Source organism: Ambystoma mexicanum, chromosome 13 (genome assembly GCF_040938575.1).
Source record: "Ambystoma mexicanum isolate Mex_15411 chromosome 13, UKY_AmexF1_1, whole genome shotgun sequence".
In the NCBI taxonomy this organism is placed as follows: Eukaryota; Metazoa; Chordata; class Amphibia; order Caudata; family Ambystomatidae; genus Ambystoma; species Ambystoma mexicanum.
Genome location: NC_090938.1, coordinates 29,204,157 through 29,231,077, shown reverse-complemented (window position 1 = coordinate 29,231,077; position 26,921 = coordinate 29,204,157). Strand labels below are relative to the sequence as shown.

The 26,921-nt window shown below is 48.3% G+C and overlaps 1 long non-coding RNA gene across 1 annotated transcript in view; it reads left to right on the top strand.

Annotated features, from left to right (window-relative positions):
- LOC138520070 (uncharacterized) overlaps positions 1-25,934 on the top strand; it is a 37,732-nt gene extending 11,798 nt beyond the window's left edge. Inside the window, exon 2 of the long non-coding RNA XR_011282774.1 lies at positions 25,494-25,934. This is a non-coding gene — a long non-coding RNA (uncharacterized lncRNA). The remainder of the gene's footprint in view (positions 1-25,493) is intronic.
- The last annotated feature ends 987 nt before the right edge of the window (positions 25,935-26,921 follow it).

The following is a 26,921-nucleotide window of genomic DNA, read 5'->3' as shown; positions in this document are numbered from 1 at the left end:
TTGTACACGGAGGGACGATATTTTGTCATGGTGAGCGCTGCGAACATGGCTGGTAACGGTGCTGTAATTGCTGGATAGGAATGTTGTTGTGTTTGGGTTCAGCAATATAGTTTTCAGAGGAGGGAGGAGTTCAAGGGGATGTTGGGAAAAGCCAGGTTTTGAGGGCCTTTCTGAATTTCAAGTGATTTTCAGTATTGTGAATGTGTAAGGCTAGGGAGTTCCAGAGGATCAGTGCTTGGACGGAAAACGAGGATCTGCCCAGCCTGGAGGAGTTATGAAGTGGGACCACTAGGCAATATGCTGTGCGAGATCTGCGACTCCTTGGGGGCTGGTAGCACCGGATTTTTTCCTGAAGGAATTCCGGACCGGTGTTGTGGATGGCCCGGTGGGTGATGCCCATGGCTTTAAAGGTAGTGCATCAATGAAGGACTTTTAGTGTCGGGCTGATGTGTTCTCTGGGAGGTAGATTAATGGGCAGACGTGCTGCAGCATTTTGGATCCATTGCAGTTTCCTTAGTTGAAACGCTGGTGCGACTAAATAGAGGCAGTTTGCGTAGTCTAAGTGGGACAGGAGGATGGAGTTGATGGCCGAGAAGGGGTGAGGATAGATGAGGTAAGGGAAAATACGCCTGAGAATTCGTAGCTGGAAGAAACAGGTTTTAGATACAGAGGTGCTGTGTTGGGCGAGGGATAGGTCCATGTCCAATGTGCATCCAAGATTTTTACCAAATTTGTAGTTGCTGGTGCGGTTCCTAGGGATTGAGGTCATGGAATAGGTTGGTGAAGGAATGCTGTTTTCCCACAGACTAGGATTTTAGTTTTCCCAGGGTGGAGGATGAGGTGGTTGGTCGTCATCCAGTAGTCAATATCCTAGAGGCATGATGACAGATCCGGGCTGTTGGAGTCTCGAGATTTGGGGATTTTAAGGATGATATGGGTGTCGTCTGCGTAGTTGTAGCAAGTAAGATCGTGGGAGCGGATGATTGCAGGCAGGGGTTGTAGGTAGAGGTTGAAGATTAGGGGGGATAGAGATGCTCCTTGTGGGACCCCTTTTCTTGGATGGAAATGGGTGGAGGTGCATGATTTGTGGGCGATTTGAGACAAAAGAGTAGATCCATGAGAGAGCTGTGTGTTTGATTCCTAGTGTTTGTAGCCTGTCTAGTAGGATAGTGTGTTCGATGGTATCGAAGGCTGCGCAGAAGTCAAGTAGGATGAGTAAATTATTTATTTTTGTTTTTTGGCTGCTTCTTTCGTTGCTGCTCGCGTCAAACGTCGATAGGCGTTTAGGCCGTCTGGGTTTTCTAGATCCTCCTGATCCTCTCCTACGTCTGCTCCGACTGTTTTCTGTGAGGTGTCTGGTGCCTTGTTGATCTGAAAACGGACCAGTTTGGTCGGCATATTTCTATTTCCTTTTTTGTACCGTTTGATTTGATTCAGAAAAACCTGTCCTTTTGGTTTACTCGTTCCTGGTGTTGTTTCAACATTCACTTCTGTTTGACGCGAGCAGCAATGAAAGAAGCAGCCAAAAAACAAAAATAAATAATTTGGTGATGAAATATCCAATCAAGCGCTAACTGAAGATGAAATCAGTGTACTTAACAAAGGCCTGTCATTTGCCCCAACAACAGAGTTTGAACCCATTGAAATTCACGTGGATCTTTTCAAATTCGTAAGAAAATTAAAACTTAAAAAATTCTTCGCAACGCAAGTTGATAAAAGCAAAGTTACATCTGAAACCATAACAAGGAGTGAGATAACCATTGAAGAGCTAAACAACATTCACCTACTAAGATCCCTACAAGAACCAGGGGACTACCCAATGCACCAAACAATTCAAGAGTTAGAAATTCAACCAAAATGCCTAACATCTGAAGAATTGAAACCGAAATCCAGGTTTACACCACAACTATCACCGGACAACATGGTAGACGCATTCTACAAAGCCGTGACAGGAGATTTACATAAACTAAGAATGAAAATTTCTACAAAACGAAATAATTTTCCCAAAAACCTTACAGTAAATGAAATTCTAGCAACACGCAAGTTACAAGCAAATAAAGAATTGGTCATCAAGGAGGCAGACAAAGGTGGCAACATCATAGTAATGAACAGATTGGATTACATTAAGATGGCCATGAACCACCTAGAAAATTCCGAATGCTATGAACAATTAACAACCAATCCGACAGCGAATATAATACAAGACTTGACAAGCCACATAAATGCCTGGCATCAACAAGGACTAATAACAGACGAAGAAAAAATGCACCTACGTGTAACTAAACCAACAATCCCAACCATATACTTTCTCCCGAAAGTTCACAAAAAATATGAAACCATTCCAGAAGGGAGGCCCATAGTAAGTGGCATAGGATGGGCGACGGAACCACTAGCACAATATATTGACAATATAATAAGACCTGAAGTTACTAAGATTAAAGCGTATTTGAAAGACACAACAGCGGCTATTAAAATTGTCGAAGAAACTCAATGGCAGGATACCTACTTGCTAGCAACTTGGGATGTTAAAGCCCTGTATACATCTATTGAATACAAGTTGGCCCTTGAGGCAATTGACCACATGTTCAAGAACAGATCTGCGTCCTACTTTAACTATACATGTATGCTTAAGGAAATGCTTATGGCAACATTAGAGAATAATATCTTCATTTTTGACAATCAATTCTTTCGCCAAATTAGGGGGGTTGCAATGGGTGTTAAATACGCCCCGGCCCTCGCAAACATTGTGATGGGAATGTTTGAAGATTTATTCATATACCAACTACCGGACTTTCAGAACAAGGTAATCAAATGGCTAAGATACATCGATGATGTACTGATTATTTGGGATGGAACAACAGATGAATTAGAATCTTTATTACACTGAGTAAATGACAACCAATTTGGTCTGGAGTTCATTGGACAAAGTAGCAGGTCAGAAATCAATTTTCTGGATCTAACCATCTATGTATCCAATAAACGACTACACACCAAAACCTTCAGAAAAGAAACGGAAGTAAATTCGACACTCTATGCAACAAGCTGCCACCACAAACCAGCTATTCACAACATTCCCAAAGGAGAATTCATTGGAGCAAGACGAAATTGCACGGATACATCCAATTTTGAGAGCGAATGTCAACTACTATCAGATAGATTCAAAATTAGAGGATATTCAAAAAAATCAATCATTACTGCAAGAAAAAAGGCTAGAAGTATGACAAAACAATCAACATAGTCTCAAGAAAACAAGACTACACATCCAGACAACACCATTCACTTCATTACTGCTTTTTGTGCAAACAACAAAGAAATCAAGAGAGTCTTAAAGAGAAATTGGTATTTACTAAAATTAGACCCACATGTATGTAAATATATACAAGATCACCCAACGATAATCTACAGGAAAGCAAGAACTTTGAAGAGCATGTTGAGTCCGTCCATGCTACCAGAAATGGACAAAGAAACTTTGAGACCACAGGCTTGGCTGGAACAACCACAGTCAGGCTTTAGGAAATGCGGCTTTTGTTCAATGTGCCAATATGCGGTACAGGGAACTGATGTTTTTACAAACCAAGAAGGTGTGAAAATCAAAATTAAAGAGCAAATAAATTGTAGATCCAACTATGTGATCTATGCGGTGATATCTGTGTGTAATCTGGTATACATTGGGAGCACCATTACAGTTACGTAATTCGAATTAAAAAAATATTTCCCGGAAGGGGGACTTCAACCTAGATAAGCAAGGCCCGGATTTGAAAAAGGCACTAGTTAAACGCCGAAACACGTGTCATCCAAAAAAGGGCAGAAACCGTACCAAATAAACCAAAGATTATTCATATCAAGCAATTTGACTTTTGTGAATTTAATTTGCTACATAAGAAGTTTGGCGCAATCAGGTGTGGGCACAAACAAACTTTCTCTTTAATTTCATAGGCAGGGCACGTAGTTAAAGGGAATTCCTTTGTTGAGAGGAAGCGGATACCGGAGCCGCGAGTAAACACAGCTCACTTCAGGCACCTGGCCCGTTCCTCTTCCTGACTGCGTCGCGTTGGCGAACACAGCGGTCTATAGGACCCAGGGGAGAGGTTGCCTGCAAGGCTTCCCGTCATCCCCTGGGAGTTTCTATGACGCTCCTGCTCGTTTTTATGAGGCGAACGCCAAGCGGACGACAAGTGAAAGCCTTCAGTAAACGATCTTAAAAAGAAAAGAAAAAAGGCCTTTATTTCATTTATATTGACAATGATAAGAGGCTATCGGAGGCCACACGAAGTGTACAGCTTCACATGACTGCCCAATATTACAAAGAATACAAGGGCAAAGCCTCACAGTTGACTTCCCAAAACACTGGTTCTGCCAACACAAGGAGCATGGCATTTTAAAGCCCCACAGAAACACCATCCACTACACCAGAGTGGAGCGAAGAAGAGTGGGTGGAGGACCCCACTCAGCAAGATACACACTTATCCCTGAGTTTCAAAAAGGTGCTTGGAGACTCCCTTACTCAGGCAGTCTCACAAGGAGTGCAGCCCATAGCGCAAAGGCTGGAAGTACTGGAGGCAATTATGGCAAAGCAGCAAGAACAGCTAGCAGCCAGAAAGAGACCGGCAGAGAGCCTGGATGAGGGAACGTCATCTAGACACCCCGCAGATGGGGTTGAGCCAAAGGGGCATAAAGCAGCTCGGAAGAGCAAAAACTCTTTGACCCCCCCTCCCCCAAGCACGACGGAAAGGGACGGTATTGCTCCCAAGGACAAAGCGACCCTGTCGCTAGGCTAAAAAGAGCCTTCCTGGCAAAAAAGAGAGAATGTCAAGACAGACCCCCGGCCCCAGGGGTGAATAATTCAGGGGACCAAGACGAGGGCTACGTGCCCGATGATAAAGGGGGAGAAGACAAAGTCACCTATAAACTCACCAAAGAGTGTGTCGACCCCCAAGATCTGGATAACACCACAGACTTGTTTGATCTGGAGGCCATCAGGCACCCAAAGTCTTTGGAGTGGGTGCCGTCTCCCAGAGTGGCTGCCTACACGGTGCAACATATTAGAAAACCTCTAGATAGAGAGGTACGGTCTCAGATGAGATCGGAATGCCCGCGACCAGAGTTGCCAGTGAAACTGGCAGAGACACCAGACCTCGACCCCAAGATGGTCACCTTCGTGCCGAAGGCAGCGTGGACATAAGAAAAGGTGTCGACCGAGACTGGAGAGGGTGCCAGGACAAGCTACTGGATATAGGAGGTCCATTAGCGAAAATAATGGACCTGGCAGAGAAAGCGAAGGACACAGGAATGTCAGTAGACGCCCTCGCATTGGCCAACTGGGCCCAACGGGCCGTGTGTCTAATGGGGAATGCCAACTGCGCTCTATCTTCGGAAAGAAGAAGAGGTGTCCTGTTGAAGATTGACAGTAAATTGAGCGATCTGGCCTCCTACGAGGCAGGGGAAGGCGTCAAAGGCCTTTTATTCAGCGAAGCATTCGCAAAGGAGGTGTCCCAGTTCATGGGCACATACTCAGCTTTGGAGAAAGCCCAAAGCTCGATAAGATTTTTCCTGGACGTGTTTTTGCCGGGACTGGATGCCACAGGGGTTTGCGTGTCCAGTCAATTCCACTTCCAGCGCAGACCACAGGGACCGCGCGCCCAGTACTGGGAAGGGAATCAGCAGGACACCTTCTTCCAGACCAGATCGAAATTTCCCAGAGGTTGCCGAGGCAGAGAGGCCTACAGGCAACCCAGTGCCACAGGTGGTGAGTACAGCGTGCATGAGAGTAGGTCAGAGGACTCTCCACTCTTAAAGCGGGTGGCAAGCCTTGTCGCGTGATGCATGGGTGCTCCAGGCAGTAGTAGGGCTGCGAATAGAATTTATAGGGACCCTATTCAAGAAGGAAGGCCCCACCTCATACACATGGTGCAGGGGGAAGCAGCGCTGTTACAGAGCGAACTGAAAAAATTAATGAACAAGAACGCAATAGAGCACGATTGCGAGGGAGGACCAGATTTCCTCAGCAACATGTTCCTAGTTCACAGGGGGACAAGATAAGACCAGTCACAAACTTGAAGAGCTTAAACGAGTGGCTCGTGTACAATCACTTCAAGATGGAGGGCATCCATCTACTCCGAGACCTCCTGCGTTCGGGAGATTGACTAGCACGGCTAGATCTGAAAGACGCTTACCTTACTGTTAGGAAAGATTTCGTAATTGTAGGTAATTTTCCTTCCATGTGGCAACCCCTAAACTTTTTGCTGTTGTTTTTCACCTTGTTCTCGACTTTGCCAGAGAAGTGCAGCCTTCTGCCGCACTCCTCTGGGCTTTCGCTCCTTTCTTACAGGGAAACTGACATGCCCTTAAGACAGTCAGTACCGAGGAACGCTGTTTCCCGTAGTTTCTTTTATCATGTTGCGGCTTTCGTGCAACATGACACAAGAGGGCACTGTAAGATAAGTTACAGCTCTCTTGGGTCTCTAGCCTTCTACAGGCCCTAGATACTTGTTTAGGATTGTATCTGATCGGTGCAAGTGATTCAGGGACGGGAATGGTGGCAGCGATCGTTTCTTGTGTTTTGAGCTCCTTTTGGCGTTCTAAGCGCGTTTTCCGCGCTTAACCCAAAATGGTGGCCTGGCTCCCAAAATGGCCAGACCACGAGGCTCCTTTGTCCTGTCCGCTGACCGTCTTGCTCCCTTCACCTTCCCCAGGTCGAGCCGACCCGGGGCCTTCCTTATTTGGGCATGTACTTTCCGCGAAACACGGATGCTTTCGCGAGCTTCTACATGTCTTTTGTGTGCCTTCAGGATGTGGGCTGGGATGTCTGGTCCCAATACACATCCTGGGTGCCAGAGAGTCTAGGGTGGTGTGAATGCCTGGGACCACCGTGGTCCGTGATTGGTCCACGAATGGTGTGAGTGTTGATGAGCGGATCTCCCATTGGGTCCCCTCCGTTTTGGCGCGAAGGGAACCGTGGATAAGAGGGGGCTGGAAACACCACTACCAGGTCGATCTCCTGAGTTCTCACGAACGAAGGAATACAGGAGCCAAGTATCCTGCAACCAAGAGGCTGGACCGAGGAATCGCTGGTGACCCACTGAAGGACTTCTCCTCTGCACTGCTGTCGCCTTGTGAAACCCTTTTCACCTTTGATCGAACCAGAAGGCCTGTACTGGTACTTCGACCCTTGGAATAGCGGGAACAGCTATTCTCGGCATCTTCACCATCCCCTGCCAGTAAGCCTTCGGAAGCGTCTCTGGGCCATCCAACTGACTGACCAGCTTACACGGGAGTCTTGCTCTGTAACCGCCGCCAGGTTGTGTAGTATTTCGAGTCCTTGTCACTCTCACATGCTTCGTACACTTGGCGTTCCCAGGTCTGAAGTGAGTAGTGTACATTTGGCTCAGATACACACGGCCGCTCCGTTGCCCTGCTGTGGTAACAAACTGTGCGGGTTTCTTCGATTGGGACGTCTTTTTACTCAACACGACGACAAGGCGTTCCCTGCTCTTCTGAACCTGCCAGCTGCTGAAACTGACGCGGAGAAGCCTGCGTCTGCTTGCATCGGGGACCGGTGAGTAGCATAGCTAGGATCTGGTCGCCCTCCTGCAGGAGCCCATTGCTTTTCCCCGCTGTGTCAAACAGCACCCTTTTCCGTACTCGCGCTCTGCTTCTGCCCACTGTGGAGGCTGCGCTTGAGTCGCGGAACGTGTTCTTCTTCTTTTGTGCACTAAACTGAACTGCCTTATTTCCCTCGAAGAGCTTCTCCTTTTGCCCGTTGGCACCAGCGCGTGCAGGTACTTTTGAGCACAAGGCTCCACTCTTCACAGGGCTCGGACTTCCATCTAGTTAGGTGCCTCTGAAGGCGAACTGGCTCTAAGCATTATTTCGCACTGCCTGTCTTCCTTCCCTTTTAGGTGGACTACCCATTTCGTGCATCTAACGCTTGAGACTGTCGTATTTGTATATATATTGTGTTGATATGGTATGTGTTGGTTTACTATCGTTATATTGTGATTTTCTCGCTACGGTCATTGTTTTAAAGGCCTTGGAATAAATGTGTATATATTTTTAATATAACAACTGTTTGGAGTAGTTTGTAAGTGATCTTGCTTTGTGTGCTCATTGCAGGCTTTCAGTCACCCTCACCCCTCTTGAGACCTAGTCTTGACCGCCGCGATCGCTACCTTGATTGGTCTGGCTCGTCCAGAGGTTACCCTGTTCCAAGTAACTGGGTTGGCCTTCTGAACTTCTGCGCCACCAGGACAGAGTTCAGAAATCCGTCTTAACAAATTGGTGGCAGCGGTGGGATACGACTGAAGGTATCCAGTGTTGCGCACGAACTAAGGCATTTCAGGTTATTCCAACCAGGACACGTAGTGAATTGTTGTAGTATAACTTTAAAAAGGCCATAGTCCTATCTAACAGTATGGAAACACATACCTTGTTAACTTTAAATGCTTCCAAATCAGAAACATTGAAAAAGATGTGTGCGGAGAGAGGTGTTTCCTCTCAAGGCACGAAATTGGAAATTATCCAAAGAATCGTGGTGTGGCAAGAAGTGCAGCTTGATGCTATAACTTCTGAGGGCAGTGCGGAAGGAGGTTGGGCTGCGCTCACTGGTAGAACCGACGGTTCTACCGCTGCACTGATCCATCGCGACCACGCGGACAGGGAGGACGAGATGACTAATGTTTCCTCTGCCAGTGCTGATGGGGAGGCTATGCTTGAATTCAAGAAGCAGGAGCTGCAGTTTAGGCAGCAGGAGCTTGAATTCAGCATAGCCAAACTAAAAATCGAACAGGCAGAAAAACAAAAAGACAGGGATCACCAGTTGGAACTGGCCAAGCTTCAGGTTGCAAATGGGTCCAAGGGTCCTGGACATGGGTCTGGGGCCTCCTCTCATCCACGGTTTCCGAAAGATCTGCTCAGTGTGTATGAGGAAAGGAATGACATTATGGACTGGCTGAATGCGTTTGAGTATGCATGCGAAGTTCAACAAGTTGACAATGCTGGTAAGATTGCCTGGTTACTCAGCAGACTGCCCCATTCTGGCTGTAGTGCCATTATGGAAATGTCGAAGGCTGAGCGAGCTGATTTCGCAATGTTAAAGCAAACTCTCATTTTAAAGTTTGGGAAGACTCCGGCCCAATATTTGAAACGTTTCAGAGAGTATAAGAAAAAGGAAGGTGGTACTTGGGTATCTTATGTCACTGAGTCCTTGAAAAACTTAACTGGCTGGGTCGAAGGTTATAAGGTTTCTACCTTCGAAGGCATGATAAATCTTGTCATGCTGGAACACATTTTTGCATCTTCTTCCCCAGAGCTTAAGCAGCATTTGGCCGATTCGAAGGAGATAGATCCTAAAAAGCTGGCCATTGCAGCCGACTTATGGGTGTCACATCGAGTGTCCCATAAGGACAAAACTCATCCTGGTAAGCAGGAGGAAGGGAAAAAGTCCAAAGATAAGGAGGGTGGAGAATCTGATAAATCCTCTTCTCATAAGGGCCACAAAAAGAAAAATAAGGGTAAGACACAAGAGAACTCACAGGGTAGTGGAGGTCAGCCTCCGAAACAGAACTCTGGTTACAATAAGCCTCCCTATGTAAACAGACCCAATAGATCTTGTTTTGCTTGTGGAGCAACTGACCACGTGAAGGGGTATCCCCGGTGTAAGGTTAGACCTTTGGGGGTCCACTCCGCTAATCTGGCCTTCTCCTCCTACGAGGAAGAAGAGATTACAGGAGCATCCTTCTCCTCAGACTCATTTCCCAGAGGGATAGAGGCTGAGGTAGTTTTAGTGTCCCTGGGTTCCTGGGAGCCTAAAGTCGCAGAGGCTTATGCTAGGATTCCGGATAATACCAAGCACTACTTTAAAGACAGTGTGCTGATCAATGGAGTAGATACTCCAGCTCTTAGGGATAGTGGGTGCAGTCGCACTGTAGTGGATTCTACGTTGGTAGACTCAGAGGAAGTTGCCAGAGCTACTCTGATGCCCACTAAGTTGGCTGACGGCCCACTCCGTATGTTCCCAGCAAATACCTGTAAATCTTACTTTAAATGGTACAGCAGTCAGGATTCCAGTGAGCATTCAGAGAAACGTCCCGGGAAAGGTCTTGTTAGTTAATGATCTCAGAGCTTTAGGGCTCGTAGGAGACACTGCCGAAAGACCCTACACACGGTCTCAAGCACGGGCAGCATTGGCCAAGACCAATACGCCGCCCCAGCCGAAGGGGAAACCCAAGGCGAAAGGAGTCGACAAGTCAAGACGAGGGAAAGAGAATATTCCCCCGAGCTCGCCTACCACTGCGGTGGAGGAAGTTGGTCAATTGCCCGGGCCTGACGAGGAGGTGGCGATGCCTGAAGTATTTGACCCCAACGATCATCCTGAACTAAAAGACTTGTTAGTTGAAGGAGGTCCTGATAGGGACGAATTCAGTAAAGGCCAACGTGAGTGCCCATCTCTGGAAGGCCTAAGGAGACAGGCCTGCTCCCAGCTTGAGGGTGAACCTCCTGGGACGCATAGGATTTATTGGGAAGGTGGACTCCTGTATAGTGAGCCCACAGAGTCTACAGAAGGAGACCATAGGAGGTTGGTGGTTCCCCTTGCTGTTAGGCCCTTCCTCCTGCAGTTGGCGCATGAAGTTCCCCTTGCTGGTCACCTTGGTATGAAGAGGACCAAGCAAAGGTTATCCATGCACTTCTACTGGCCCAAGATGGGGGTGCAAGTAGAAAGTCACTGCAGGAGTTGTGCCTCCTGCCAGTTGTCTGGTAGGGTTGGCGCGACAATTCAAGCTCCGTTGGTACCGCTCCCAGTTGTGGGGGTACCATTTGAAAGGGTAGGGATCGACATCGTTGGTCCCCTTGACCCGCAAACATCCTCGGGCAATAGGTTTATCCTGGTGCTGGTCGACCATGCAACCAGATATCCTGAGGCCATCCCATTGAAAACTGTAACTGCCAAGTCAGTTGCAAAAGCTTTACTTGGCATATTTACTAGGGTTGGATTCCCTAAAGAAGTTGTGTCGGATCGTGGCAGCAACTTTATGTCGAAGTATATGCAGGCTATGTGGAAAGAATGTGGGGTCACCTACAAGTTCTCTTCTGCGTACCACCCCCAGACCAATGGTCTGGTGGAACGTTCCAACAGAACGTTAAAGAGCATAATTGGGGCTCTGGAGGAACCTCAGAGAAGAAAATGGGATCTTCTTTTACCATGCTTACTGTTTGCCTACCGAGAGGGTGGCAACAGGAGGGTGTTGGCTTCAGCCCCTTCGAACCTCTGTTCGGTCATCCCGTACGGGGACCCTTAGCCATCGTCAAAGAGGGATGGGAGATGCCCACTCCCCCTGTTACTACCAACGTAGTTGATTATGTGCTAGGGCTCAGAAAACGGATGGTACTTCTGATGGGCTTGGCTAGTGATAAATTGAAGGCAGGACAAGCGCTGGTGAAACATTGGTACGACCAGAAAGCTTCCCTCATCAACTTTACACCTGGTCAGCAAGTCCTGATCATGAATCCCATAAGGCCTCTAACTTTACAGGACAAATGGTCAGGCCCTTACACAGTGGTGGAGCCCCTGGGTGAGGTTAACTATTTAGTGGACCTTGGAAGGCCTGGACAGGCTCCAAAAGTGTTTCACGTGAATAGGCTGAAGGCTTTCGTCCCAAGAGTCGAAATCGCAGCACTGCTACTGGCTTCAGATGTTGAGGAAGAGGAGTCTGAACCTCTCCCCGACCTGTTCCAAAGCGGTCCTTCAGATAGCTCCTTTGAGGGTGTCCGAGTGGCCCCTCACCTGACTTCTGATCAGCAGGCTGAGGTGAAAAGTTTGCTTAGGCAGTTTTCCCCCCTGTTTTCACAGTCGCCTGGTTTGACACCTTGGTGCAAACATAACATTGACACAGGAGACAGTGTACCTACCAAAAGTAGGGGATACAGGATGTCAGACAAAGTACGGTCTTATATCAAGACCGAGGTCAACAAGATGTTAGACCTTGGGGTGATTGAACCCTCTAGTAGTCCTTGGTCCAGCCCTGTGGTTTTGGTTCCAAAGGCAGGCACTTCTGAATTGAGGTTCTGCGTGGATTACAGGGCTCTGAATGCTGTCACCAAGACAGATGCACACCCCTTGCCTCGAACAGATGAGCTGGTGGATACTTTGGGTGCCTCCAAGTACCTCAGCACGTTTGACCTCACTGCTGGCTATTGGCAAATAGCTTTAGCAGAACATGCCAACGAGAAGACAGCATTTTCTACTCCAGACGGCCTTTACCAATTCCGGGTAATGCCGTTCGGGTTGAAGAATGCACCTGCCACTTTCCAGAGGCTTGTGAATCATGTGTTGAATGGGTTGGACGAATTCTGTCTTGCATATCTGGACGATATAGCAGTTTTCAGTGCCACCTGGGAAGACCATGTGAAACACCTCGGGTTTGTGCTCCAGGCTCTTCAGAAAGCACACCTGACCATAAAGGCTAGTAAATGCCAGATTGGACAAGGCTCAGTGGTTTACCTTGGACATGAAGTAGGTGGCGGGAGGATACAGCCTCTTCCCAGTAAAGTACAAGCAGTACAAGACTGGCCTACCCCCACTACGCAAACCCAAGTGAGAGCCTTCTTAGGACTCACGGGGTATTACCGCAATTTTGTGGCAGACTATGGCACCATAGCTGCCCCTCTGACTGCCCTCACAACTCTGAAGAAACCCAAGAAGGTAACTTGGACCGACGAGTGTGAGAAGGCCTTCAATGGCTTAAAAGACTCCTTGTGCCAGGCCCCTGTCCTCAGGGCCCCTGATTATCAAAGACCTTTTATCGTGCAGACGGACGCCTCTGACACTGGGATAGGAGCTGTACTATCACAAGAAGATGAGAAGGGTAAGGAACACCCTATTGGTTTTATTAGCCGCCATCTTAAGGACAGAGAGCTCAGATGGTCCACGGTAGAGAAGAACTAGTTACTCTTACCTTGTAACGTTCTTTCGATGGGATGTTCCTCCGACGTATTCCTTATCTTAGATAGAAATCCTTCAGCTTTGCTGGCCTCGGAAAATTTTTTCGCCAGAGGGCGCTGCGCGTCGATGATCGCCGAGTCGATGACCCTCGACGGCCTCCGTGCCGACGTCGACGTCATCCTGCCTATAAAGGCCGCGCGCAGCGTCCGTTGCTCAGTTCCGTTTTGTAGTCCCCAGTAATGTTTTTGGATTAGACTAATCACCTTGAAGGAGCATAGGCTGCAAACCCACAGGAAGTCATACTGCGGGGATGGATGGGAGGGTCGATAAGGAATACGTCGGAGGAACATCCCATCGAAAGAACGTTACAAGGTAAGAGTAACTAGTTCTTCGAAGGGATTGTGTCCTCCGACGTATTCCTTATCTTAGATAGACTCCCATAGCAGTGGTATTGTGACTGGAGGCGGGAGTAATAAAAGTTATGTTACCCTTCCAGAATGGACAGAGTGTAACACAGCCTTGCCGAATCTAGTTTCTTGACTAGAGGAGGAATCCAGGCTATAGAATTTGGTAAATGTATGTGCGGACGACCATGTGGCAGCCGCACATATATCTCGAATTGGCACCCCTCTTTGAAGGGCTGAGGATGTTGCGATACCCCTGGTAGAATGAGCCCTTAGATTTTGAGGAGGCTCCTTTCCTGCCAATTTGTAGCACTCCAGAATGGCTAAAATAATCCATCTGGAGATGGTTTGTTTTGTTATTGGAAGGCCCAACTTATGTCCTGCATAACCTACAAAGAGTTGGTCTGCTTGTCTGATCTTAGCCAATCTGCTGATATAGAAGCTCAAGGCTCGCTTAGGGTCCAGCCTGTGCAGTCTCTCTTCCTCCTTCCCCGGATGAGGAGGAGGGTAGAAAGAAGGTAATATAATCTTCTGAGTGATGTGAAACTCCGAGACTACCTTCGGGAGGAAGTTAGGCTTCACCTGAAGAACAACTTTGTCCTTGTAAAAGATTGTATGTGGAGGTTTACACGATAAGGCTTGCAACTCGCTAACCCTTCTAGCAGATGTCAATGCTATTAGCAAAACAGTTTTGAGGGTGAGAAGCTTCAATGAACAAGAGTGTAGTGGTTCAAAAGGGGCACCCTTTAGGAAGTTTAAAATTAGGTTTAAATCCCATAAGGGAACTTGAAAAGGTTTCGGGGGATAAACATTAGTTAATCCTTTTAGGTATTGTATTACCAATGGAATTTTGAAGTATGAAGGCTCCTCTGCAGTGCGCTTAAAGATTGATAGCGCTGCGAGATAGCCCTTAATTGTGCCAACCTGTAGGCCTGAATTAGCCAGGTAAAGTAAGAATGACAACACCATAGGTGTACCACAAGAAAAGGGTTCAATATTCTTTTCTCTGCACCAGCTGCAAAATTTGTTCCAACGGCAGCGGTATAGAGTTTTAGTTGCCGGCCTTCTGGCCGAAAGCAACACCTCCATAACATCATCCGGAAGGTCCCAATCCTTGTACCTCAACCTTTCAGACACCAAGCGTGAAGGTTGAGGGTCTTGATGGCTGGATGGAGAACCTGACCTTCCTTCTGCGAGAGAAGATCCTCTCTGTATGGCAGTCGAATTGGAGGGCAGATGGACATGTCTAGAAGGTCCGGGTACCACGTTCTCCTGGCCCAATCCGGGGCAATTAGGATCATGGTCTTCCGAAACCTTCTCAACCTCCTGATCATTTGAGGAATGACAGGGACCGGAGGGAACGCGTACAGAAGTGGGAACTCCCAGTCCACTACGAACGCATCTCCTAGAGCTCCTCTCGGGGGAAATTCCCTTGAGCAAAATCTGTCGCACTTCCTGTTGATACTGGTGGCGAACAGATCCACTTGAGGGGTTCCCCAAAGGGCGAAGATCTCTTGAAGGACTTCCTGAGCTATCTCCCACTCGTGAGAGACTGTGCTCTGCCTGCTCAGAGCGTCCGCTGTCAAGTTCTTCTCTCCGGCTAGGTGAATTGCCGATAGAGAGATTCCTTCCTGAATTGCCCAAAACCAGAGCTGCATCGCCTCTCTGCACAGTGGTAGTGAGCCTACGCCTCCTCTTTTGTTGAGGTAGTGCATGGCCACTGTATTGTCCGTCATTATTAGGACGTTTCTTCCCCGTACAGACGGCAGAAAAGCCTTCAGCGCTAGTCTGATGGCTCTCAGCTCCAACAGGTTGATATGTAGTTTGGACTCCGATGGAGACCAACGACCGCTGATGGTCAAGTCGTTGGCGTGAGCTCCCCACCCCGTGAGTGAGGCATCCGTGACTACTGTTATCTCCGGCCATGGTTGCCAAAACATTTCTCCTTTCAGGATGTTCTCCCGACAGGCCCACCACTGAAGGTCTCGGGCTACTTTGACCGGGATCCGAAGGAGATCTGTCATCCTTCCTGAGAACTGTGACCACTGAGTTCTCAGTGCCCACTGGAGGGATCTCATTCTCAGGCGAGCCTCCGGCACGAGGAATATGCAGGATGCCATGAGGCCTAGCAACCTCAGAAAGTCGTAGGCTGGGAGATATTGGGCATTCTGAAATCTGATGACCATCTGCAGAATATCTCGAGCCCTCACCTCTGGTGGCAAGGCTCTTCCCAGGGAAGTGTCCAGGACTGCTCCAATGAATTGGAGTCTCTGTGATGGTATCATCTGTGACTTCTTTAAATTGAGGGAGAAGCCCAGCTTGTGAAGGAAGTGGCAAACATAATCTAGTTGTCTCTGAGCCTGTTCCGAAGATACAGCTCTGATCAACCAATCGTCTAGGTAAGGGTAGACATGAATCCCTTCCCTCCTTAGACTTGCAGCCACAACCGACATTAGCTTGGTAAAGACCCTCGGGGCGGAGGTTAGCCCAAATGGCAGAACTCGAAATTGATAATGAGAGCTGCCAATTGCGAACCTCAGGTATCTCCTGTGCCTGGGATGGATCGGCACATGGAAATAAGCGTCCTGGAGGTCTAGAGATACCAACCAGTCCTGAAGCTGGAGGGCCTGAAGGATCTGAGAGAGAGTCACCATCTTGAACTTGTCCTTTCGGAGGAATTTGTTCAATTCCCGTAAGTCTAAGATGGGTCTCAGTCCTCCGTCCTTCTTCGGTATTATGAAGTAGGGGGAGTACCAACCCTTGTTCCTTTCCGCTACAGGTACCAGTTCTATGGCACCTTTCTCTAGCAGGTCTAAAACCTCCTGCAAGAGGAGCGGATCTGGAAGCTTCAAAGGGTTGTTCCCCGGTGGATGACTCTGAGGGATATGTAGGAAGGGCAGGCAGTAACCTTGGGCCACTGTCTCCAGAGCCCAAGCATCTGACGTAATAGCCTGCCATTCCGTCAGATGGTGAGTTAACCTGCCCCCTACTGGTGTTCTGTGAGGGGAGACCTCAGAGTGGTTTTGAAGCGGCTGATGCAGTTGCCGAAGGTAAAGTGGCTCCTGCTCCTGCGGGTGCGGCTTTCTTTCCCCTACCCCGTCCACCACGGGTAAATCTTCCTTGGCCTCTTTGAGCCGGTCGTCCCCTGCCCCTTCCATATGAGGAATAGTAACGAAAGGACCGTCCTCTCCACGATGATCCCGAAGGACGAAAGGTATTCTGACGGATAGCAGCTCCCAATGACTTGGCTGCTGCCTTGGACGTTTGCAGTTTCTCCAAACTGTCATCCGCCTTCTTTCCAAAGAGGGTAGAACCGTCAAAGGGCATATTCAAAAGCCTGGTCTGCACGTCAGAGGCAAAACCAGACTTCCTCAACCACGCATGCCTGCGGATTGTGGTACTTGCCGCCATGGCCCTGCTGATACTGTCAGCAGAATCTAGGCCAGTTTGTAGGGTCTCGCACATCGCATCTTTACCATCCCTGATGATGTTTAAAAATGCGTCCCTTTCCTCTCCTTCTTGGAGGCAGTCAGCCGCTGATGAAGCGCACTCCCAAAGGGTGTGGCTGAACCTAGCGAGCGTACAGGTCGCGTTAATAGACTTTAACGCCATGCTACAGGCAGAAAAAACCTTCTTAGCCATGGCATCATACTTTTTGTCATCCCTATCCTGCGGAGCAGTGGGGTATGCAGATGTGCTGCCTGATGAGGTTGCAGCCTGTACAACCAAGCTCTCAGGAGTAGGGTGTTTTGACAAATATTCAGGGTCAGAACTAGCCACCCTGTATTTTGTTGACAGTTTTTTATTTACTGCCGGGATAATTTCTGGCGTTTCCCAGTTTGTCAAAATCCTTCTCTGTAGAGCAGAGTGAAATGGAACCACAGGATCCTCCTGTGGGCCCTTGTCCAGTATGTCAGTGAGGTCATCCTGCTGAAAGGCAGGAGAAGGTGCAGACCAACCCATAAATTCTATGATTCTAGACATCAGAGCTCTATATGGAGTCTCCGCATGTTCTCCTGGGTCTGGTTTGATAAATTCTGCTTCAGGAGAAGTGTCCAAGCCACTAGCTTCCTGAAGTGCATCCTGAAGATTTTTTAATCTTCCTTCCTCAGAGGCGAAAGTCTCTGGCTCTGGTGATGTGGTCCTCTGTAAATCAATATCTTGGTCTGAATCCTCCCTTTCCTCAAAAATCGAGGTTAAAGGGGGATACATTGGTTTTTGGAATGGTATAAACCCCATTTCCAATGCAGAAGGAGCCATCATCACAGGCCTTGAAAACGTCGATGTCGTCGACACCGACGTGAAAGTACTCGAAGGCGCCGTGAAAAGCGTCGAGAAATGTGTACTAGGCCTCGAAGAACTCGAAAGGATCGGAGTCCTGCTCGAGAACGACGTCGACGTTCTCGGCGTCGAGTCGGAGGTCTTTTGTCTAACCGTTGGCTGTGGAGTAGCCGTGGTTATTTCCTTCACCGGCGTCGATATCGGCGTCGACGTCGGCGTCGACTCGATCGACTGATGCGCCGATGAATCCTTCGACAACGGCGTCGATGGCGCCGACCTCTGTTTCGAAGGAGTTTTCGACGATGGCGTCGATGATGCTTTATCTCCCGATGGCTCGAGGCGCTTTCGGGTTGACTTTTCCGCCGGGTACTGCGACTCGCGGCGTTTAGATTTTTTGGGTTTTTTACCCGGGGTATCACCCTCAGCTGTCTTCGAGGGGGACGAGGCCGCTTTCTCGAAGACGCTTAGCATCTTTTTCCTGAATTCCTCCCACTCAGCTTGCGAGCTGCGTTTTGTGGGGCAATGAACTCTCTCAGGAGAACTCGACGAAGATGACGAAGGGGATCTCCTACGTCTCTTCTTCGAGTGTCTCGATGTCGACGAGTGGTGGGAGCCACTTCGTGATCTAGATCGAGAGTGTTTTTTATGGTGAGGAGACGAACGTCTCGACTCTACCGAAGAAGCTTTCGAGGAAGTTAAAGTTGACCTACCTCTCTCGAGCTTCCCCCTACGCTCCTTCAAGGCTTTCGCCGTCATGGAAAGGCATTCCTCACACTCCGAACTCTGGTGCGTGATTCCCAGACACCACAAACAGACCCTGTGAGGGTCCGTCAACGACATTTTCTTCCCGCAGTCTCGGCACTTTTTGAAACCGGACCGAGGGGTCGTCGGGTCGGAGGAGGATGCCATCGATATCGAGGTAAATAGTAGTTATTATATACGTTATCTTGACGAGAACTGAGCAACGGTGTTCCGAGGCACAACGAAGCGCGGAAAAACGGAACTGAGCAACGGACGCTGCGCGCGGCCTTTATAGGCAGGATGACGTCGACGTCGGCACGGAGGCCGTCGAGGGTCATCGACTCGGCGATCATCGACGCGCAGCGCCCTCTGGCGAAAAAATTTTCCGAGGCCAGCAAAGCTGAAGGATTTCTATCTAAGATAAGGAATACGTCGGAGGACACAATCCCTTCAAAATAATGTTTCTCTGTTGTGTGGGCCCTAAGGAAGCTGAGGCCCTACCTCTATGGGACCCACTTCACTGTGCAAACTGACCATAAGCCCTTAAAGTGGCTAGTGAACATGAAGGGGGAGAATCCAAAGTTGCTTAGGTGGTCCATAAGTCTACAAGGCTTCGACTTCACTATTGAGCATAGGCCAGGTGTCCAACATAGCAATGCTGATGGGTTGTCCAGAATGTTTAACCGACCTGAACAAGAGACTCATCCAGGGGTGGATTAGTTCCCCCTGTCCATAGTCTGGGAGGGGCGAGTGTTAGGAAAGATTTCATAATTGTAGGTAATTTTCCTTCCATGTGGCAACCCCTAAACTTTTTGCTGTTGTTTTTCACCTTGTTCTCGACTTTGCCAGAGAAGTGCAGCCTTCTGCCGCACTCCTCTGGGCTTTCGCTCCTTTCTTACGGGGAAACTGACATGCCCTTAAGACAGTCAGTACCGGGGAACGCTGTTTCCCGTAGTTTCTTTTATCATGTTGCGGCTTTCGTGCAACATGACACAAGAGGGCACTGTAAGCTAAGTTACAGCTCTCTTGGGTCTCTAACCTTCTTCAGGCCCTAGATACTCGTTTAGGATTGTATCTGATCGGTGCAAGTGATTCAGGGACGGGAATGGTGGCAGCGATCGTTTCTTGTGTTTTGAGCTCCTTTTGGCGTTCTAAGCGCGTTTTCCGCGCTTAACCCAAAATGGTTGCCTGGCTCCCAAAATGGCCAGACCACGAGGCTCCTTTGTCCTGTCCGCTGACCGTCTTGCTCCCTTCACCTTCCCCAGGTCGAGCCGACCCGGGGCCTTCCTTATTTGGGCATGTACTTTCCCACGAAACACGGATGCTTTCGCAGGCTTCTACATGTCTTGTGTGTGCCTCCAGGATGTGGGCTGGGATGTCTGGTCCCAATACACATCCTGGGTGCCAGAGAGTCTAGGGTGGTGTGAATGCCTGGGACCACCGTGGTCCGTGATTGGTCCACGAATGGTGTGAGTGTTGATGAGCGGATCTCCCATTGGGTCCCCTCCGTTTTGGCGCAAAGGGAACCGTGGATAAGAGGGGGCTGGAAACACCACTACCAGGTCGATCTCCTGAGTTCTCACGAACGAAGGAATACAGGAGCCAAGTATCCTGCAACCAAGAGGCTGGACCGAGGAATCGCTGGTGACCCGCTGAAGGACTTCTCCTCTGCACTGCTGTCGCCTTGTGAAACCCTTTTCACCTTTGATCGAACCAGAAGGCCTGTACTGGTACTTCGACCCTTGGAATAGCGGGAACAGCTATTCTCGGCATCTTCACCATCTCCTGCCAGTAAGCCTTCGGAAGCGTCTCTGGGCCATCCAGCTGACTGACCAGTTTACACGGGAGTCTTGCTCTGTAACCGCCGCCAGGTTGTGTAGTATTTCGAGTCCTTGTCACTCTCACATGCTTCGTACACTTGGCGTTCCCAGGTCTGAAGTGAGTAGTGTACATTTGGCTCAGATACACACGGCCGCTCCGTTGCCCTGCTGTGGTAACAAACTGTGCGGGTTTCTTCGATTGGGACGTCTTTTTACTCAACACGACGACGAGGCATTCCCTGCTCTTCTGAACCTGCCAGCTGCTGAAACTGACGCGGAGAAGCCTGGGTCTGCTTGCATCGGGGACCGGTGAGTAGCATAGCTAGGATCTGGTCACCCTCCTGCAGGAGCCCATTGCTTTTTCCCGCTGTGTCAAACAGCACCCTTTTCCGTACTCGCGCTCTGCTTCTGCCCACTGTGGAGGCTGCGCTTGAGTCGCGGAACGTGTTCTTCTTCTTTTGTGCACTAAACTGAACTGCCTGATTTCCCTCGAAGAGCTTCTCCTTTTGCCCGTTGGCACCAGCGCGTGCAGGTACTTTTGAGCACAAGGCTCCACTCTTCGCAGGGCTCGGACTTCCATCTAGTTAGGTGCCTCTGAAGGCGAACTGGGTCTAAGCATTATTTCGCACTGCCTGTCTTCCTTCCCTTTTAGGTGGACTACCCATTTCGTGCATCTAACGCTTGAGACTGTCGTATTTGTATATATATTGTGTTGATATGGTATGTGTTGGTTTACTATCGTTATATTGTGATTTTCTCGCTACGGTCATTGTTTTAAAGGCCTTGGAATAAATGTGTATATATTTTTAATATAACAACTGTTTGGAGTAGTTTGTAAGTGATCTTGCTTTGTGTGCTCATTGCGGGCTTTCAGTCACCCTCACCCCTCTTGAGACCTAGTCTTGACCGCCGCAATCGCGACCTTGATTGGTCTGGCTCGTCCAGAGGTTACCCTGTTCCAAGTAATTAGGTTGGCCTTCTGAACTTCTGCGCCACCAGGACAGAGTTCAGAAATCCGTCTTAACACTTACAGTTCTGATAACGACAGTGTTTCGGAAGTACCTGCGTTTCCGGTGGAACGAGGAGATATGACGCTTCACATGTCTTCCGTTCGGCCTGGCATCCACACCTTGGGCTTTCACCAAACTGATGAAACCTGTGGCAGCAGCCATTATTGTATACCTAGACGACATTCTCGTGCTAGGTCCAGACAAAGCAACACTCACGTAGAACGTGCAGTGGATTTTCACGCTCCTCTCCTCGCTCGGATTCTTAGTGAATTTAGACAAGTCTCAGATGATACCAGTCCAGAGGATAGAATTCCTAGGTTTCACGATAGATAAGGGGAAAGCGACCCTCGAACTCCCGGGACACAAAGTGAAAGCAATAAAAAAGGAGCTCAGGTCAGTGATAGCAAAAAAAGTTATTTATCTTTGGAGTCTCGCCAGAGTATTGGGCCTTCTAGCAGCCTCTATTCAAGTGATATTTCCCAGACCGCTCCACTATCGAGTGCTCCAGCACCTCAATATCAGACACCTTCAGGGAGGTGTAGGTTACCACCAGCTAGTGGCCCTAGATCACAAAGCCTTCAAGGAACTACGCTGGTGGCTGCAGAATATGAGGAGCTGCATTACGGTGTGAGAAGACCGATCTGCTGAATCATTCACAAGGTCAGTGGAATAGAAGAAAAATGCGGCAGCCCTGGGAAAATTGCATACAGGCAAAACGTGCAACTGTCAAAAAATTCTGTACCAAATCGAATTAAACGACATTGGTTAAAAAAACATCAGGTTCGGAGTCAGAATCACCCTGACGAAAGTACCAATATTAAAAGAATTATGGCAGTTACAAAGTTAAAATAATACAGAAACAACGTACTGTATCACGACAAAAACGAAAAAAAGGAATTGAAGTCATCTGTCCACAGAAACTAAAACCTTTACTCCAACCACAAAAGCATATAAAGTATTGGAAAATAGTGTGAATACCTGGGGTCTTTTGAACTCTTGTCATATTGAAAAACAATATATCGTCCTGAAGAGGGCCACAACTATAACAGCAGAACACCAGGGATGGTGTTGATGCAAACTGTGTGCCGAAACATATGTAGACATCCTGACACGATAATGAATGTGTTTTTCTACAGCGTTAAAACTCTCATGCTGTGCATTTAATGTTTTGTTTCCCCTAAACAGAGAAAGAAATTTAACAATTGAATTGTAAAGGTGTTTCATTAGAACTGTCACTTTACCAACCCTAGATACCACTAGTAGAATATGTGTGTTTTTTGCTGGACTTTTTAATTTTATGTGTTCTAATTTGTTTCTAAGTTTGGAGGTGTCTTGTGGAAAGCACCGACCACTCATATAATCTAATTTATTAAAATTTGTGTTTTTACTTTGACCGCTCTTTGGATAATGAAATGTGTTCTATGTGACCTCTAGATAGATAAGAAATAATCTATCAAAAAATCCCTTCGTCCCAGACCCTTTTGCAAGGTGGACTAAAAGAGGGGTAATTGAGCTTTTGTTACATTTTTTGACTCTGCAGAATATGGAAGCCCGGAACGGCAGAGCAATATTTGGAGACATTCCAGACCTAGTCATAGAGTCGGATGCAAGCAGATCAGGTTGGGGAGCCAAGTGCGAACACATACAGACCGGAGGGAAGTGATCGGAAGAGGAGTTGCGTCTGCACATAAACTGCCTTGGGCTATTAGCAGGTTCTTTCACAGTGCTCGCCTTTACGAAAGACAGGATAAGATGCTGCGTGCTGCTGAAGATGGACAACATCTCAGCCGTACGATATATAAACAAACTAGGTGGCACAAGGTCCAAGATGTTAGCGGAGCTGGCAAAAGACTTCGGGCATTACTGCCTTCGGAACAGGAGAGCAGTCACAGCAGAATATCTTCCAGGGACTTTGAACGATGTAGCAGACTGGAACTCACGCTATCTTGTAGATTCCAGCGATTGGAGGCTACATTCGCAGGTGTTCAGGAGATTGCAGGAGTTATGGGGTCCCCTAGACATAGATCTAATTGCGTCCAGACTGAACGCACAGACACAGAGATACTTCAGTTGGAGGATAGACCCGGGGGCAGCAGGCACGATGCATTCCTGCAACCGTGGAGCGCAGCAATCCATTATTCCTTCCCGCCATTCAGTATGATAATGAGAGCACTGGTGAAGATCCGCAGAGACCGAGCGGAGATAGTTCTGCCCCTCTGGAAATCCCAGGCCTGGTTTCCAGTAACGATGGAACTTTCCTCAGATTTCCCGAGGATAGTTCTGCATCAGCCAGACCTTCTTTGCAGCCCCTCCGGGTAGGTTCACCCGCTGATCACAGCAGGCATGCGTCAGCTGATAGCCGCAAGGTTTCAGGAGAAGATGTGAGTTGCCAGGAATTTCGCAACTCGCTGCGGACTGTATCAGGGATTCCTGTGTGCCTTGAACCATTAGGAGCTATACCGTTGCATGGAACGGTTGAGCCCAATAATGTTCAGAACATAGTTTGGATCCCGTTACAGCCCCTGTAGTACAAGTACTAAACTTCCTAGTGTTCAGATTCCAAGAAGGCTGGGACTTTAGAACAGTGGGTGTGTACAGATCTGTAATTTCAGCGGGGCACGACAAAGTGGATGGATGTTCGGTAGGTGAACACCCCACGGTGCTGCGACTCCTGAAAGGAATGAAGCTAAAAAGGCCGCCAGAACCCAAATACACAGTTTTGTGGGGTGTCAGAGAAGTCTTTCCACTTTTCATGAGATGGCCAGATAATGAAGCTCTTTCGCGGTCGCAGTTATCAGGCAAACTAGCAATGTTGTTGTGCCTCACAGCGTGTCGTAGAGTGTCTGACGTCAAAGCGTTAGAAATTGATTGAAAAATCTACCCAGAAGGGGTGGCTTTTACTATCGCTAAAAGGACAAAAACAGATTTGCGAGTGATCTCATACCCTTATTTAACAGAGAATAAAAAGTTGTGCGTAACCCAAAGCATTAAGAACTACGAAGAAGTAACAGTGCATCTTAGACCGCCGAGGGGTGACCCAGTTGCTTATAGCGCGCAGAAAGCCTTATCAAGCCGTGGCAACAGCAACAATAAGTAGATGGATGAGAGAAGTAATGCAGTGGGAAGGAATAGACTTGTCGGTGTTCGGTGCACATTCAGGTAGAGGTGCTATGGCTTCTAGAGCCTTCTCTGTTGGGTTGTCACTTCAGGTCATAATGAAGTCAGCAGATTGGTCCTCTGAGTTGACCTTTAAGAAATTGGGCCTCATTGCGAGGTGGGCGGTAAGGGTTAACAGGCACCGGTAAGGAGACCGGTGCCGGTAAACCCTTACCGCCCTATTCCGAGGTCCCTTAGTGGGTCCCGCTATGGGCGCCTGGCTTTACCAGGCGCCCTTAGCGGGAGCCGCTAAGGGACCAGGGAGCTAATAGACTAGGGGCTATTAGCTCCATCCCCATTCCCATTGAGCCCTATGGGGTCTCGAATGGGAATGGGGAATGGTTCTCGGAATGGGGATTTACCGGGTCCTCCAAGTTTGGAATGACCCGGTAAGTCCCTATTTCGAGAACCCAGACCCGGAATGCGGTAAGGGGGTAGCCATGGTGCTAAAAGCACCATGGCTACCTCCTACCTCGTAATGAGGCCCTTTCTATTTTAAACCTGTATCAGATATAGCGAATAGGGTGGTTTCAAGCTTTGAACAAGCAAAATCGAACCTCCTGTCTTGTCATAGGGCCTCATTACACGGAAGGCGGTAATCCAGGGTGCTATTAGCACCCTGGACCATGCCGGTAAATTACCGGCACCGCCTTGGCGGAAAGGGGATTTACCGCCCCATTCCAAGGTTGGAGGGGCGGTAAATCCCCCTTCCGCCATTGCCCTTCCCCATTCCCATTTCTGCCCCATAGGGCTCTGTGGGAATGGGGAAGGCGCTAATTACGGCACCGCAATTTTGCGGTGCCGTAATTAGCTCCGAGGTCCCTTAGCGGGTTGGTACTTAACGCCTGCAAGAAGCAGGCGTTGATTCCTCCAACCCGCAAAGGGACCTCGTAGTACGGCGGTAAGGGTTAACGGTCACCGTTGCCATTAACGGTGACCGTTAACCCTTACCGCCGTCCGTGTAATGAGGCATAGAATGAAGATTGCCCACGCTAACAGCTCAGGAAGTCTTAATTCTATTAAAGACAAGGAGGCAAGCCTTATATCCCACCCAGAATGGCAAATCTTCACTGTACATGCGATGTATATCATGTTAAGCTTTGGCGCATTCCCTCCCTCATAAAGTGTTCTCTTTTTCTCACAGGAGATGACCAGAAGGCTGCCTGAAGGTATCCCAAGTAAAGTGACTCGAGGATAGAGTTGCAGGTTGCCCTGTTGGACCGTGACGTCTCAGCATGGGAGATGCAGTTCACTGTTTCGATCAAAAGATCATGGTGGACATAAGGCAGTTCATTTTCAGAGGACTGACATGGAGAGCAAAGAAAGAGGAATGGACCTAGTGGGATTGGTTCGTATAGCTGGGAATAGACACGGATAGGTGGAGAAGGATAGGTCAAGACCACCAGACCCCAGAGGACCATGGGGCGTGTAGTTCTTGGAATGGAAGTTATGATTTTGTTAAAACTTTAATAAACCATCTGATTTTGATTTTTCTCAGAAGTTTTGAAAAAGTCACAAATGTTCAGTTTGAAAGTTTATCTTTTAAAGTGCTGGTATGGCAGTAAATAAAGAAAGATAAGCATAATGCTGGCGTGCTTGTCTTTGATAGAATTAAGGCTTCCTGAGCTGTCAGCGTGGGCAATCTTCATTATTGGTGGGAATTGGTGTTTGTGTAGTATCGCAAGTCCTCCACCCCTTCGCGATCTGTTTCAGACAGTAAGGTTGTAGTTGGGTGGGAAGGCCTTGTGTGCGATGGGCTCATAATCGTCAGTAAGCCAGGTCTCAGTGATGAAAAGAATGTCTGGGTTTTCTTCTATGAGTTTTATCATATCCTTTGTTTCTTGGCCAGCAATCCCTTATTAGCAGGTGGGCTTGCTCTGCCCTGACCTGTGCCGCCATTTTCCTGAGATGTTTTTGCTTTGCTGTTTCTGCTCCTTTGTTCCTTTCTGGTCACATTAGCTCATCCATTCCATTCCGTTCCATTTGAGCCTTTTTGGCCTCTTGCCTCCGTGAGGGGCACAGCTGGGCTTTTTCATAACCTGCATATTTATACCCCATAGCTCCATGCAGGCTTTGTTTATTCGTTCCATATTATTGGAGTGGGGTGGGGACAGGGGGAAGAGATTCTATGTCAAGACGGAGGCGAGCATTAAGCTTCATCTTCTCTTTATTCTACTCTCCAGCAGTTTCAACAAACAACAACATTTTCAATCATCTCATTGAAATAAACTTTTTTTTTCTTTTTTAAACTACATGTCCCATCAGTCTTAGGTCCCTGTGACCCCAGTGTCCTGGTCATGTGACCTAGTCCTTCCTCTTCCTGTGCTCTTCCTCTTCTTTCCTGCTCTCCAGAAATGAAGGCAGAGTGCCCTAAGCCGGAATTGCCAGGGAAAGTGGCAGAAGCGCCAGAGCTAGACCCCACGATGCTGGCCTTCATAGCCAAGTCCAACAGAGACCCCAGGAAGGGGATCGACTTCTCATGGCGAAGTTGTCAGGAGAAAGTCCTAGACTTAGCCGGGCAGGTGGCTAAAATCATGGATATGGCCGAGCGAGCGAAAGACACATGAATTAT